We start from the raw sequence: 16,220 nt of genomic DNA, 5'->3' as shown, positions 1-16,220 counted from the left end.
ACCGAGGAGACCCCAGCCCCAGGTCCCACTTCTGGCCCATCGTCTCTACCCTCCCCCCCCTGCTCCAGCCCTCCTCGCCTCCCTCGTCGACCCCCTCCCCCCGGCCTGATTCCCACGGGTCCTGTTCCTCGACCCCCCTTCCCCCAGCCCCTCTTCGCCGGTGCTGTATTCCACCCTCCTACCCTGCCCGTTCCCGGGTGGCCTGATTGGCCGCCTGGTAGTCGTCCATTGAGGGGGGGGTACTGTAACCCCCCTGGTCCTACTGGACCGGCCATTGGACTCTCACCACCTCCATTCATAAACAATATGCTACTGCCATCCGGTGGCCTGATGCAGGTGTTGCAGCACTGTGGTCTAGCCATTCATCTGTTTTATGTTATTTTCACCAGTCTGTGTTCGGTGCATTTGTGGTCTGTGTTGTCTGCATTGTTTCCCCTGTTTTAGTCTTGTGTTCCTCCTGCCTATGTTTTGTAAGTGTGATCTAGTCTTGTGTGGTCTCAGTATTTGTATATTTGATTCTAGTTTATTCCCCAGTGTGTTTCTTTCAGTCTTGTGTTAGTTCTGTTCTACCACAGCTGTGTCTAATCACCAATCACCCTCATGTCTCTAATTAATTTGTGTATTTAAGTCTTGTCTGCCCAGAATCCATTGCTGGGTCATTATTCCTGTTACCCTTGTTCCTGTGTGCTGTCTACCTTGTGTATCTCCCCTGTGAAGCTTCCTGTATTCCCTGTGAGTCCGTTCGTGTGTTGTTGCCCTCGTTTTCCAGCTTGGCTGAGGTTTGTTTTAGAGTTTTAGTTTGCTTTTGTTTTCTGCCACTCTCTGTATGCTAACCGTCTGCTCGTTCAGTAAACTGGTTTTTAAACTATTTACTACCTCGACTCATGCCTCTTCTCTCTCACTCTCCACTGCCTCCCCGTGTTTAAATCTGCATCTGGGTTCCATTCATCATGCCATCTAAGCATCATCGTAACACAGAGGGGATACCTGATTTGTATAGGGAGGTACTGCAGGCATGGGCCGAGTTCCTGCCCAATGTAGAGTACGTATGTACAGGGTTAGGGTTAGGGTTTTTAACCAACCTGTATTTCTAAACCCTAAAGTTGAGTGTGTTTTGTATAATAAAGTTTTTTGGAGAGCAGGAATAAGACAGGTAAAGGATTGTGTGTATGAGTTTGTGCCGGGCTTCCTCCCAGTACAGGCTTTATATGACACAGTGATAGAATTAGATGAGGAATACAGCTATGCATCAGTTTCCTCTGGTTTTGAAAAAATAAGTGTGTTGCCAAGAGAGTGGAGAGAGAGAATAGATAATGAGTGTGTGACAAATAAAAGATGTGGACTGCCAGAGTTGAAGGTAGGGAGGGGAGAGAAGCAGAAAGATATAGGTAGTGTAAAAAGTTAAGAAATATATAGATTTTTTGTCTTGAAGGAAAAGAAGATACCAGCTTCAGAGCAGGTTTGGGTCTTTCCGGGGTTGGTTGGAGGGACTATTTGGGGTGATGTAAATATAAAGTTTAATAGTATAGAGTGTGAATATAATGATGTTATGTTAAAACATAATTGGATGTACACAAAAATGGTGTTAAACCATATTGATAATAGTATAAGTAGAGTATGTGATGTGTGCAACGACAAATATGAATATTTTATGCATATGCTTATGGAGTGCAATGGCCTGCAGATGTTTCATACAATGCTGAAAGAGGGCCTGGGGTGAACTGGGGAGAGGGGAGGGAGGATGGGGTGGACTGGAAAAAAAGATTTTTGTTTGGTTTTCTTTATGGTAAAAAGGAGGAGACAAATTTGATGAATTATGTATTGAATCGAGCCATGCTAGATAAGCTATTGTGTACAGAAGAAGGATAGCCTTTTTTTTAAATGAAGGTGGAGGTGTGGCCTTTGTTTAAAAGCATGATGAAAAAGGATCTAAAATTGCCTGAAAATATATGAGTAAAACATTTTTGAGAAATGCTTTATTGAAAGCGGGAAATGTATGGATGGAGAGAGGTCAAGTTTTGTTCTGGATAGTGTTTTTTTGTTTTGGATGGGGAAGGGGAGGATTTGGTTCTGAAATAATATTGTATGTATTTAATTGAAATGCATAACATGTAAAATATTACTATTTTTGATAATAAAAAGTAAAAAACTGGCACTGCACTACGGGCGACCCTGTGCTCTGACCTCTGATGAAATGCATATGTAAGGGGGGCTGTGTGTATAAAGGCGAAAGGATAAGCGAAAAGACACATTTCAATTGCCTTGTTTACATTGACAATAAAGTAATCTTCTTCTTCAATTCCTGTTGATATTAACACGTATAGTTCTGTGTCGTATGGCTCCGCTCGGCGTCACTACTGCACTGTACCTCGCTCGTGCACGCGCACTGAATAAAAAATTCCACAATGTACCTTTACATCCCAACATCCGTCTGACCACACCCCTATCAGCTTACTTTCATAAGCAGGTGTGTGGCCACCTACTCGCCTCCTTCTTCGCTTTCACCACAAGGAAGTGCCTTCGGTAGATCCCCACTTGACGAGGTTGTTAGTAGAAGAAAGTTGGAAAACAAGAGATACGTTGACATCATATCTTTATTTTCTCTCTCACTATTTTTTCGAGAAAATACAGCGATATTGTCTTCGTTACTGGAGTGTCTGGAAGATGATCATTCTACACCTCCACCGTTTTTTTCGTATTAGGAGTTCACGCTGCTGACATGCTTCCCAACTACAATCCTCCTTGCTGCGGCTGGAAGGGGTAAGACCCTCCAGCAACACAGCTGGACTGTAAAACGCACCGACTGTTGTGAGAAGCGGTGGGTTCCAGGTTGGGTGAGTAATGTTTGCTTGCGAGCACCACTTGTCTGTTAGTGCTATGGGGGCTAGCTGACAATGTTTACGAAAACCGGCCCCAGATTAGGGTCCTCTGTTCAGCCTATTAGGCGACGGCGGAGGATCTTGGTTTGAAGCCCATTATAGTCAACTAGTGGGCTACGACCAGGAACTGGTGATCCCAGGATTCTCTGGACAAGTGGATGCTTCTCTGTCACCGTGTAGGCCCCATCTTTCATATACAAATGAGAGTATACCCTAACGAGGAAATGTGGGCATGGATGTTCGTTATCGGGAGATCCATGTTCAAGTCGGCTGCAACCCAGATGGGACTTGTGCTGGCTCCGCCGGATGTCTGGTAAAATCACCGTTGTAAACTGTGTTGACATCTCTTTTTCTCTTCTCTCTTAAAGGGGAGGAGGGTTTCAGACGGCGACCTGTCGGAAGTGTGGCTTGTTATGTCGTCTGTGTACGAGTTCAGGTGATAGCTGCTTAGCTTGCGTGCTAGTTGTGGCCTACCTGTTAGCCGCGCAGCTGTTAGCTGCAGCGTTAGCTCGCTGTGTTTACCAGGCTGGTATACGTTAGCTTGTGGCTATCAGCCGTTCGGCTGTTAGCTTAATGCTACACTGTTGAACGTTCTGAGACTATAACATGCTTTAAACACTCTGACTACGACGTCATCTTTGACAGAGGATGTTAGTCGAACCTACCCGGAGCCCGGCCGGCGAGGACTGCGTCAACAAGGAGAACCGTAGCGGCGGGATGGAGCAGCGACGCTGCCCGCGTCGTCAACACAGATGCTGTGTTTACTATCGGTGCCCTGTTAGAGACTGCAGTTCGCTTGGTCTGCGCTCACGGTAGGTAAGGTCCCGACCGGACCTTAAACACTTCTTCTTTCTTTCCCTTCTAAATGTTTTGTAAATAACGATGTTTTCCAAAACGAGTGTTGCTGCACTACATTTAGGATACGACGCGAGTTGTGTGTGAATTGTCTTGTCACTGGTATTAGCTTCTCCATGCAAATTGGGTCGTTTGTTACAGATGTAAAAAGGATCTGGTTTGTTGTGTTGAGAAACATCATGTGTGTTCATGTACCGTGTACTCACAACTAAGGGGGTTAAACTAACCTATAAAGCTATGCTTAGTGACATATGAGTGAAGAATGAATTCTTGCTCAGCCTGTAATGACAATGAACAGTGTGTTCACATATGAACAGGTTTACCTGTTCAACTGGCCGTATTAAGGGTAAGGTAGGAGGGGTGTTCCCCCCGGTTCCCTGGGGACTTCCTCACCCTCCTCTCAGACATGTTTTTTACAATATATTGTATCACTGTGTGGTGGGATACGATGTAACCCTTAGCTTGATTGCTGGGGTTGTGCTGAAACCGCTTGAGGAACTGTATTTTCCTAAAGAAATGATTGTTTGGTCACTTTTCGTGTGTGCTTAGCAAGGCCTGTGGCCGATACTAATCGAGAATTGTGTATTCTCTCATTATGAAAAACGGCGTTCCTCTGTAGAGTGTATTGCCATTTTTTGTGGTGATAAAGGGTTGTGTGTATCTTGTGATCTACAACTGGGTTGGGTTGGCCACAGAAGCACATGTGTAAGTCTGGTACCGGGGCTCTTAAGGGGGCCCTCTCTATTCTGTGTTTTTTTCCTTAGTAAAAATCAGATAGCAGGTTAGCACATGAGCTGTGTGAAGCTGTTAGACGCTTCATGTAGCTGACTATGACTGTGTCATACTCTTTTTTGTCATTACATCGTATCATGGGTGTGGGGTCGTAAAGGGGTGAACTGGTAATCCTTTCCTCCCCTTTTCTGATTGGTCAGGGGTTAAAACCTCCTGTCCTTCAAGGTTCCTGTCACATTGCTGTTCGGCACGTTACAGGGTAAGAGGGGGGGGGGGGGGGGGGGGGGGGAGTTTCCTGGTCCCACGCCCTGGAATATTGGGCGTGTGCACAGCAGAAATTCCCCCGCCATAGAGTACGTCACTGTGCGCGTCTCTGTTGGTAAGACTTCTGTGTGCTGTTCAGGTCCATATGATGGATCTGTTTCAGGGAGTGGTCAGGGCTCCTCCTCACGAAGCTCCTACTCGGGCCGTCTGTGAGTTAGGACTCTCCTTCCCTGTGAGGGAGCCTCCTCAGAGTTCAGAGCCTCCTCCTCAGATTGTCAAGATGAGTAGAACTTCAAAAAGGAGTTCTGCTCTATTGTGTGTGTATTCGATTCAATTCGATTATTGAGTGCCTCCTCCTCGGAGAGCCCTAATCCAAATATTACATAGCTCAATGTTGCAATATATTCTTTTCAATCTATACAGCTTGCGTGGGAAGTCTCTCTGGGGATTTCCGTCTCCTCCCTATGGGAGGGTGGTGGGATGTAAAAATGTTAAAAAAAATTACCCTCAGCCTGCGTCACGAGGGATTCATGTCAGTCTGTGTTCTTTCTTTTTTGAATAAAAAGAGGAAGGTACATGAAGCACGACGGCTCCGTGTCGTTCTCCCAGGCGACTTGGAGGAACAATGTTTGGTGTCTTGCTAGACTATCCATTGATGTGTTTGGGTCTCGACGCATACATAGTGCTGGCTCGGTGTGTTTCTGTTACAGGATCACACAGGGGCTAAGTGCGCCTTGGTTGCTTGTTAAAACAGCGTTTTTATAGGGCAACTGGGATGGAATTTTGTCTCTTCCGAGCGCCAGTTTACTAGGTTGTCTCGATTAATTCTCGTTCATATCTGGGGGATGTTAACGGAATAGATCTGAACATAGGTAGAGGGGTCTCACGCCCTTGGGGTGGGCCACTGAGCACAGTCTAAATGAGGACCGTCTGGGTGGCGCCCTCTTTTCATGTTTTAGATCGACACGCATACCTACCCCCTCTCCTGGAGTGGGCATGTCGGCGTGGTTAGGACACGGGACTGGTCTGGTCACGCTGGTCCAGGTCAGTTAACCCGTTGTCCGCCGGGGATGCAGATCTGCTGTTCTGGTACCCTGAGGGACTTGTGCTTTTTTCGGGGGGAAAAATGCCAGGTCGGTCCGGGTGTCACAGGGTTAGGCGCTATGGAGACCCTTGTTGGGTACATATTGTACTCTGCACTGTCGTAATGGCTTACGGCCATGCCAACCTGTACACGCCCGATCTCGTCCGATCTCAGCCGCTACGCAGGTTTGGTCCTGGTTAGTACTTGGTTGGGAGACCGCCTGGGAATACCAAGTGCGGTGTGCTTGGGGCTGGTTCTCCATTCTTTTCGCTCCTCTCTCACGCGTGGCGAAGAGGGGGCTGTTGGGGTGGTCTTGGACCTCCTCTGGTAACCCTGTGCTTCCCGTGCCGCCGGGCCCGGTCCGAAGTAATGTTTCGTCGACCCGTAGGCCTGGAATAACCCTTTTTTGAAAACTGAAACACTTGTACTGCGGTATAGCCAGTTATGCCCGCAGGTGTGTTTTCAAGGAGTTTTTTCTTGAGGGGTTATAGGAACAACCACCACATAGGGTAACGACAGGGTGGTTGATTCCCTGGTGTGTTGGAGCAGTGTCAACTCCCGGGTTACCCGGTTGAGTGTGCCCCTGCACGTTCATGACGTCTGCCAATCATGTCAGCCTTCTCTGCCTCAACCCCTCTGGGTGGGGTTTTCTTAATGGAGGCTTGGTCATGCAACAACGCCAGCATACGCCCCTTCCGCCGGGGGGGCTGTTCTCAGCGAACTCCTTTGGCGCCTGTCTCGTCCGCAGTGCTCCAGGCTCAGGTTACAGCCTGTTGCCTGGTTTCCCCGGTGCGCTGCCTGCTTCCGTTGGTTAACCTTTTTTGTGTGCTTACGGCCATGCTGACTGCCTGTTATGCAGGGTCAGTGTGCCAGGCGGTGTGCTATTGGGGGGAAAGGGCCCGCTCTTGGAGGAGCCTTATCCGAATATGCTGGCGATGTGGGGGACGGTGTCACTAAGTGACCGCCTGGTGGGGTCTTGATGCCTGGCGTCATTGACCTCTCCGGGCCCCCGTTTTCCAGGGGATCCAGTCCCTTCAGTGGGTCTGGGTCTTCCTTCGCGCTCCGCTGCTACGGCCTTGCCACAGGGTTGGGTTTGCTCTTGACCCCGTGATTTCTGGGGGCAGTAACAAGGTTGTTCCTTCCGTTCGTTCCCAGGTGGCATGCGGGTTGTGTGTGTGTGTGGTCGTGGGGTCAAGCCACGGTCTGCTCACCCTGTGCGTTGAGTTGCTTGAGTGCCTCTTCGCACGGTCGGGTCCGTCGCCCTCCCGGGAACCTCCAATAGGGGAGGTGCCCTCCATTGGGGGGGGTCGGGGGGGCTCGGTCCTCCCCGATCTGATGGTTGTGGGGGGCCTCAGCGGGGTACATTTGTCGGGCCATGGCTCTAGCTCGGCCACCCTTGTGCAGTAGTGACGCCGAGCGGAGCCATACGACACAGAACGTTAGGTTATGGCTATAACCAAGTTCTGTGAGTAATGGTGACGCTCGGCGTCAGACGCCGCTGCAGCCCTTGATCTCACCTTGTGGTGAAAGCTTGGGAAGGAGGCGAGTAGGTGGCCACACACCTGCTTATGAAGGTAAGCTGATAGGGGTGTGGTCAGACGGATTTTGGGATGTAAAGCAGGGCTGTACGTTAACTTTTTTTGCACATAGCACTGGTGCTACAGAGGTTGATAGTTTTGTAGCACAGGCCAAAATCTTGTAGCACGAGTATAAAACGTCTCTAAAATCTCTAAAAACAACCACAAGTAGTGCAGTTCATTACTTAAATAGGTATGTGACTGGCAAGGGACATGAATCTTGCATACAGGGCACACAAAATCCAAACTTTAACAAGAAATGCTTTCAGACAAATTCTTTCTTTATTTGCCCATAATGTAAAACAAAAAGAACAAGGACATAACCATATAACCGATATGAAGCAGTCCGAGACCAGGCAGCGCTGGTGTGGACTCAGATTACAGGGAAAGCTAGAAACCAACCTAGAAACACCTAGAAACCAACATAACAAATAGATATAATGCATACAAACACCTGTACATATTTGTGGAACCAAATAAATAAATGTATTATTATTATTATAATTATTCGTGTGTGTGTGTGTGCGTGTGTGTGTGTGTGTGCACTGCACACGTGTCACAGTTCCAGCATCATGTCTGCTGGCCACTTTTTCAGATCCACACACACACACACACACACACACACACACACACACACACACACACACACACACACACACACTATTGCATTAATCAGAAGTACAAGGAACTCTGCATGAATGAAAAGGGCTTTATAAATTACATTTAGTGAACAGCATTTCTTCCTTGGCGATGCAATATGCCACATTCATCTTAAACGTTACCTCACGGAGATCAGCATCATCCGCTCTGGTCGTCTGTTTACTCAGCGAGTGCAAGAGGGTGCCAGCCCGCTCAGGGGTTTGTTTAGCGTTGAAGGCATCCCGGGCAAGAATGTGTCGATGGGACGTATTGTGTTTATTAATGTTATCCCTTTTTAGGATATTGTTACCCGCGACATAGGGATTCTCTGATCGGATCTTTTCCGGAGTCTCCCGGCACCAGTGACAGAATAATAATAGCTGCGCTTCCTCATTAAAAAATATCCACGGAAAATCATTTTCCCACTCTGCATTATATCTGTACATCTTGTTAATCTTCTCCTTTTGTCTCATTTCTATTAACGGTGGTCCCTCTCGGGCTCGTTTGGGGTTTTGATCTTGTACTTCTTTTGTTGGATTTAATACCTTAAAAAAGCACTTCATCTTGTCGAAGTCACCCAGTCACTGTACATTGAGCTCGCAACTTAGTTGCGGGGATATTGTTCGCTAGGGATTATGGGATTTGGTGTTTGATTATTGGATCTACGCGAGACGGGACATTGTTTTTAATCGCACGAGACTACAAGTACCAAGTGGATAGCGTGGCGCTGTGGTCCATTCAATTTACCGTCACACTTTCTTTTTTTTTGCTTGCGCCACGGGCCATCGCACCAGTGCTACTAAAGTCAATTCATTCATCGCACAGACTGACGTCAGTGTCGCACGTGCGACATATATGTCGCACTGTACAGCCCTGATGTAAAGGTACATTGTGGAATTTTTTATTCAGTGCGCGTGCACGAGCGAGGTACAGTGCAGTAGTGACGCCGAGCGTCACCATTACTCACAGAACTTGGTTATAGCCATAACCTAACGTTTTCATGTGTGGTGTTTAGTTGTTCCACATCTTTTGTTATTTCAACAACACATCTATTTTTGGAGTGTACACCTGGCCTACAGCACTCAACACTGTATGCAAGCTGTTAAACCTTTCACATCACAATAGCTTCCATGCATTCTACTTCCTACCCCATGTACTCCAATAACCAAAAATACATCTCATTATGTCCTGTTTCTTTGCCACAGGGGAAAGGAATCGTTGCACTTTTATGTCATTGTTTGTATTGTTTTACATTATGCAAGTTGCATACATCTGGGTAATTAAACCAAAACATAGAATCAGGGATGGAGGGTCATAGGACAGGTTTTTGTTTTGTTGTTGTTGTGACAAACAAGAAGGTTCTCTTTGGTAGGTTGTGTGAGCATTTCACTTGATGAGAGGAATCAAAGCCCTTGACCTTTAAGGAAAAATTAAGTTCTATATACAGAATATGAGGACTACATTTGAATCACGTTCTGTAGAACTTGCCAATACAATGAAGATATTTGATCTTTTTCACCTACAGTCGAGTGGCTTGTGTTCCTCTCATTCTTTCAAATGATACTTGACATAATTTTAGAATACATTTTCTCTGAGGTCATTTCTCTAACTAGTAAAAAAATATATATGTAAACAGGGCCCTATGGGGTAACGTCAATTTGTTTTCCATGTTTGAGCTGTGACATCATACTGGCACTGACAAAACAGAGACATGACAGCTCATTTAGGAGTTTGAGAGAAACACACACACGCATATAAATACATATACACATGGGACACACATACACATTAGTGTGTATACAAAAAAGAAAAAAACCACTCCACCTAAACGTCACTATAACTTTTGTTTCCAGTCGCCTGGCTTCCGTCATTAGCATTTTTGTCCAGTGAGCTCATGCTGAAGCAGGGGGCAATGTATAGGGTTCAGTATTTATTTATGCTGCAAACAGACCCTTCTCATTACCTCAGCTTGAAGCTTCCACTGTTTGATGTAGTGAGCCCTGCACCGGCTATCAGTGTTGGAGAGTAGTTAACTACACATAGGCTAGTTTGTTTAACTACTACATTGAAGTAGTTGGGTGGTAGCTTAACTACATTCAAATTAGTAGCTTTTTCAACACTGGGTCGTGTAGTTTAGGCAGTTAATTACAAATTACATTTCCCTAGCATTGTCCTGATTCCACCTCAGCAATGCTCCCTGTCCTCTCCTTAAAACACACCCTCAGGCATGCCTAAGTGACGATGTGCCTGCCGTAGTCCCTAAATCAAACACCCACACTTTATGTCCGTTCAGTTGTTGCTCCATGTAACTTTACGAGTTTCCAGACTTATGGATGTAGCTTTTTTTTTTTATATAGGAAAACACAAACAGCCCGCATGCCACTCATCAACCATAGACTGTGAGGACACATCTGGCATATCCACCTACAACATGGACATTGCACATGGACATAATGGCTTGCTGTTCCCTGGCTGTATATGTAATGCTTTGCTACTCTAACTCCATATCACATAGTAGAGATGTCCGATATTATCGGCCTACTGATATTATCGGACGATATTGGCATTAAAATGTCATATCGGAAATCATCGGTATCGGTTTAAAAAAGAATACAAATAAAAGAAATTATTCTTTATTTTATTTAACCTTTATTTACCCAGGCAAGCAAGTAAGAACAGATTATTATATACAAAAGCAGCCTGACCAAAAAGCTAAATCCTTTTGAGGGAAGGGGGGTGGGAGGCTGCAACAAAAACAAGGTTATACATACAAGTAAATAAAATACAAAATTACAGTAGCAATAGTATACAAGGAAAATTACAATAAATAAGGGAGAGAAGAAAAAAGATTAGTTTTTTTACCTTTATTTTACCAGGTAGTCACTTGAGATCAAAGATCTCTTTTTCGAGCAAGACCTGGCCAAAATGGCAGCAAAAACAAAAAACAAACATACAAAAATACATAAAAGGCAAAGTGGGGCAAGGGGATACATTTGAGCTGCAGCAAATCAGATTGAATGGGATTGGGGGAGATTGGAGGGTAGGGTAAAAAGGTAGAAAGAGGAGGGAAGGTGAGGCTTTGCAGGAGGTTGCTGGGGAGAGAAGGTCAAGTTAATAAATATAAAATATAACAGCACATTATGCAGTGAAGCATCGACATTCTCCCATCTCATTCTTTAAAATGCCCTTAATTTGAACTTTAAAATCAGATATGGTAGTGAGGGCCTGCAGTTTCAAAGTTTTTTGAAGTCCATTCCAGGCAGAGGGAGCAGAGAACATGAAGGCCCTTTTCCCAAACTCTGTGCGGGTTCTGGGTACTGAGGCATATAAATAGTCCTGGGATCGTAAGCTGTAAAATGGGTTTGATGTGATGGTGAGGTATGAACCGAGGTAAAAAAAGGGGAGATGCACAGATAATGTTTACATTTAGAATGCCTTGTTGAATGCATCCAGTAACCTAGTATGCATAATGTTGTGTTAATTGGACTGGACTGGTGTGGTCTCTCCTCATAGTTAATAGCCTAGTCGGCTTGAAATAAAGACATAGATCCGTTTTTTTTTTATATACAGTAAATGGCCGGACTTTAGCTATGTGCTAAGGTGGAAGAATGATGCTTTTGTCACCTTGTTGATGTGTGACTTAAAGCTTAGGTCTGAGTCTATGATAACACCAAGACTTAAGGTTTAATCCAAGAAGTAAGTTGTCCCATATTGCTCAGCAGCATTTCACTTTTGGTTATAGGGCCAACTAGTAGGATTTCAGTTTTGTCCTCATAACATTTTAGGAAGTTGTTGGTCATCCATTTGTGTATTGTCTATTTGTTTATTGTGTTCTATGATGTGTGTCTTTATAGGCCTGTTTGTTTTTCCTATATCATTTATATTGGCTTCTGTTGATTGATTGGTTGCCTATTTAGTGCTAACATGGAAGTAGTAGTGATGATGGTCTGAGGACCCAAACGTTCACACCTTGTTTTTTTTGTCACTTATTAACTTTTTTCACTATGTAAATAAATAAATGTTTGCATCCAGATTTTGGCATAATTACAGATGTAAGATAACTGTAGCAGAGTTGTTGTTGTTGTTGTTGTTGTTGTTGTTGTTGTTGTTGTTGTTGTTGTTGTTGTTGTTGTTGTTGTTGTTGTCGTTGTTGTTACATATGACCTCTGACCCACCAAGAACAGGGTCATGGAGGATTACCTCATCCTAAATAAAGTCCACCCTGTGGCAATAGATGCACACTACGAATTCACAGTCATCAATATGACAGTAGCACATTTCAAGTGTTACAAAAAATATTTAAAAAAAATTATAAATAATAATAATAAATAATAATAATAAAATAGCAACATTGCACAAATAACGGGGAAAAGGAATAATATCCTTCCATCTGTCTAATAATAAAATTAAAAATATAATGAAGTTTACAGCCTTGTTGTTCTGGACTGCACCTGCACTGCCTCGCTGCACCTATACATGTGCAGTACAGGTGCACCGTAGGTTTGGACTCTTTGGTGCTTGTCATTGAATTGGTTGGATTTCCTCGCAAGACCCTAAATGCCTTGGAAACCCGGGCCAGTATGGCCCTGGTTTCCTTTTTCTTTCTTAGTGAGAGCGTCATACCATGAAACTTGAGTCTTGCGATGAAGAGGCTTCTAACAGGAGTACGCACACACACACACACACACACACACACACACACACACACACACACACACACACACACACACACACACACACACACACACACACCAACCAAAGAGTTCTAATACATATCAACAGACAGACAAGTGACATATTTCATGTTTGAACCAGTCCTGTCCTATTAAGGGAAACGCAGGTAGATTTATGCTTGGTAACAGGAGACGAGAGATAAGCCCCAGAACCACATGTGAAAAGTTGGAATCTAATACACAGCTTCTGGGTGATGCAGGGAGACAAAGAGCACAAGAGAGAGATGAGAACTTCTGGATTGCTTTATAGTGTCTGGAGCAATCAATCTTATGAATCTATGAGACACCGGGGAGTTCCCAAATCCGTGTGTGTCTTCTTCTTCTGTGTGTGTGTGTGTATGTGTGTGTGTGTGTGTAGGTGTGTGTAGGTGTGTGTGTGTGTGTGTGTGTGTGTGTGTGTGTGTGTGTGTGTGTGTGTGTGTGTGTGTGTGTGTGTGTGTGTGTGTGTGTGTGTGTGTGTGTGTGTGTGTGTGTGTGTGTGTGTGCGTGTGTGTGTGTGTGTGTGTGTGTGTGTGTGGGTGTATGCACGTGTAGCCGGGCTCGTATTGCCACCTCTGCGTTGTGTGTTAAACTTTGATCCCCCGAGGTACTTTCCAACCCGGGTCGGCCACACCGCGGGTGACATCACATACCACTATAGCAAGAGGTGAATTCACTTGTAACGTGTCTGCATAAGGGGGAGTGAGTGTAACTTGCAGTACCGCTACGCGCCACAGTCACTTCACAACACTTGAAGTCCATCGTGACCGTGGATATACTCATGGACCTTCGTTACACATGTGCACACGTGTGTTTGCAAACTTGTGTTTCATACATTATGATTGAATCAAATAGTTAGAATGGGAAACAAAACGCTCAGTAAGCAGCATGACGTGTGGTTGTAATGAGTATATTACTGCCCACAGAAGGGGCATTAAAGGTTCAGTAAGCAGCATGACGTGTTGTTGTAATGAGTATCTTACTGCCCACAGAAGGGGCATTAAAGGTTCAGTAAGCAGCATGACGTGTGGTTGTAATGAGTATCTTACTCCCCACAGAAGGGGCATCAAGCACTTCACACACTACACTGCATAAGGTGGTTTAATGTGCTGAATCCATCATTTTGCAGAACACACACCATGATAGAGAATTGCCATCTTTTGCTCTCAGGCTGCGATACATCATATTGATGTAATGATGTGACGTTCATGAATGATCCGATTCTTTTGAGCAGCTCTTTGGTACGAACGAAGGGAAACAAGTCATACTTAGTGGGCGCCATTCGAGGCATTGTATCATTTATTTCACTCACGCTCTCTCAATTTCATTCAGTTTCATTCAAACTTTGGTGGACACTTAATATCACAATCATGTTGGATATCATACATACATTTGAATGATTTGAGGCTTCAGGGTATACTTTAAGTATCTAAGTTTGAATCGGATCCAAATCTTATCCTATCATTATCCTAGTGATTGTTCCGTGGATAAACCAAATATTTTGATTTAAGACTGATAAACAAAGTAACCTCCGCCCGCTAAAACAAATGGCTCTTGGAGAGGAACAGAGCCAAAAGATCCGGCTCCCTTCAAAGAGCTGTAATTCCCATCACTGTATTGATGCATTGCATGTTTCCAGAGTTGCATAACGGTAATCTGCAACACGCGCCGACAACCCAAAGATCCCTCCTGTTTTCAATTTATTTGGGAAGCATTCTGGGTAGTTTGTTACAGTTGATGCTTTCTTGGATGTACTGCATTCCCTCTTGCCTCCACTCCTCTATGCTCCTCTCTTCATTGCTCACTCGGCTCCTTTCAGTGTTGTAAACTGATATAAATCTTCATGATTGAAATTCATCGTAGATTATTTATAATAAGTGGTGTCAGACTGATGTAAGTTACATGAAAATAATGTCCTTCTTGTGGAAATAAATCAATATAATACAATTCTGAAAATATATTGCCTGTCTTTTGTATATTGGTGATCATTGACATGATTGCATACCTTTTATATTACCACTGCATCACTTTGCTGAGCCACAGCAGGCTCAGAGCGGACTGTACTGTAGCCCTAGGACAGGCCTGATTCCTGGGCCTGCTTCACACCATTAAATGGTAAATGGACTGCATTTATAACGCTTTTAATCAAAGCGCTTTACAACTTAAGCCTCACATTCACCCATTCATTCACACATTCACACACCGACGGCGGAGGCAACCGTGCAAGGTGGCTGCCAACCTGCTCATTATTGCTCGTTTTCAGTCGATGATTACAGTGACACCAACAATAACCAACACACAAAAAGTGTTTTCCTATTTCCCAAATTAAAAGGTGAGTAAACTGAAGTTAGGTATAGAGCTTTTAGAAATAGTTTCTGAGTCGTTGATTTTCTTAATAACTGGTGTTAGAATAATGAATACAATAATAAATTAAACATGAATTAATTAAATAATGATGAAATAATAGAAATAAAGTAATAATATAATTTATTGTTTACTCCAATGGCATGACCCTTGAATCAATGTTGACCCTTGCATTTTACAGTTGGCGTGATGACTGAGTAACTGTCGATTTGCAGAAATGTGCATTTTATTGTTTTATTGGTTAGACAATTCTAATGCAAAAATATGCCATGTACAGGTAGGTATTATTCTCAAATTCACAAAGAATGTTTATAATACACCTACAGCTGAAACAGTCATGTTGACTTTGCTCATCTTAATTATTAATGATTGTACTATGTCTTAATTAGAGTGCTCATGTCACCTGCCCCAGAGACTACAGTTGAAAAGTAGCCAACCTGGCTAAACTGGCATATTTACAGTATGTTCCTTAATATGCACTGTCTCTGTATTTTAAACCAATAAATACAAAATACAAATCTTGAAACGTCGTACTGAGGTCAGTGGCACTGGTAAATCACAGTCTGGGAGATCTCACTGCAAGCCCTTTACATTCTCTAATCCAGTGGTCTTCAGACTATGGGTTTAGTTTTTAGTTTAGATTAGTTTATTTTTCCGCACAGTATAAAAACAAGATACAAAAAACAACAACACAATAATGACAACTGTAAAGTACAAAAGATATACAGTGCAGGAAGAGGCAGAAAAGCCAAGAAGGCTTATAAGAAACCTCCACCTATAATAATAAACATCATTATATTGCATATAGCATAAGTTATATACATATATACGTTGGAGAACAAGATCAATGTAAGGGTCTTGTGTGAGAAGAAGTACTTATATGAGTAAGTGTGTGTGTGTGTGTGTGTGTGTGTGTGTGTGTGTGTGTGTGTGTGTGTGTGTGTGTGTGTGTGTGTGTGTGTGTGTGTGTGTGTGTGTGCGTGCGTGCGTGTGCGATCAGGAAATAAGATATTTGATTTTTCAGCCCGCTTATATAGCGTGCATAAGTACACATTAGGGCTGTCCCCGACTAAGGAGTTGGATGGTCGACTATGATTGGCCAAAATTTGCCGTT

The sequence above is a fragment of the Notolepis coatsorum genome, assembly GCF_963971535.1.
Source record: "Notolepis coatsorum genome assembly, chromosome: 8".
Lineage (NCBI taxonomy): Eukaryota > Metazoa > Chordata > Actinopteri > Aulopiformes > Paralepididae > Notolepis > Notolepis coatsorum.
This window is presented reverse-complemented; position numbering follows the sequence as displayed.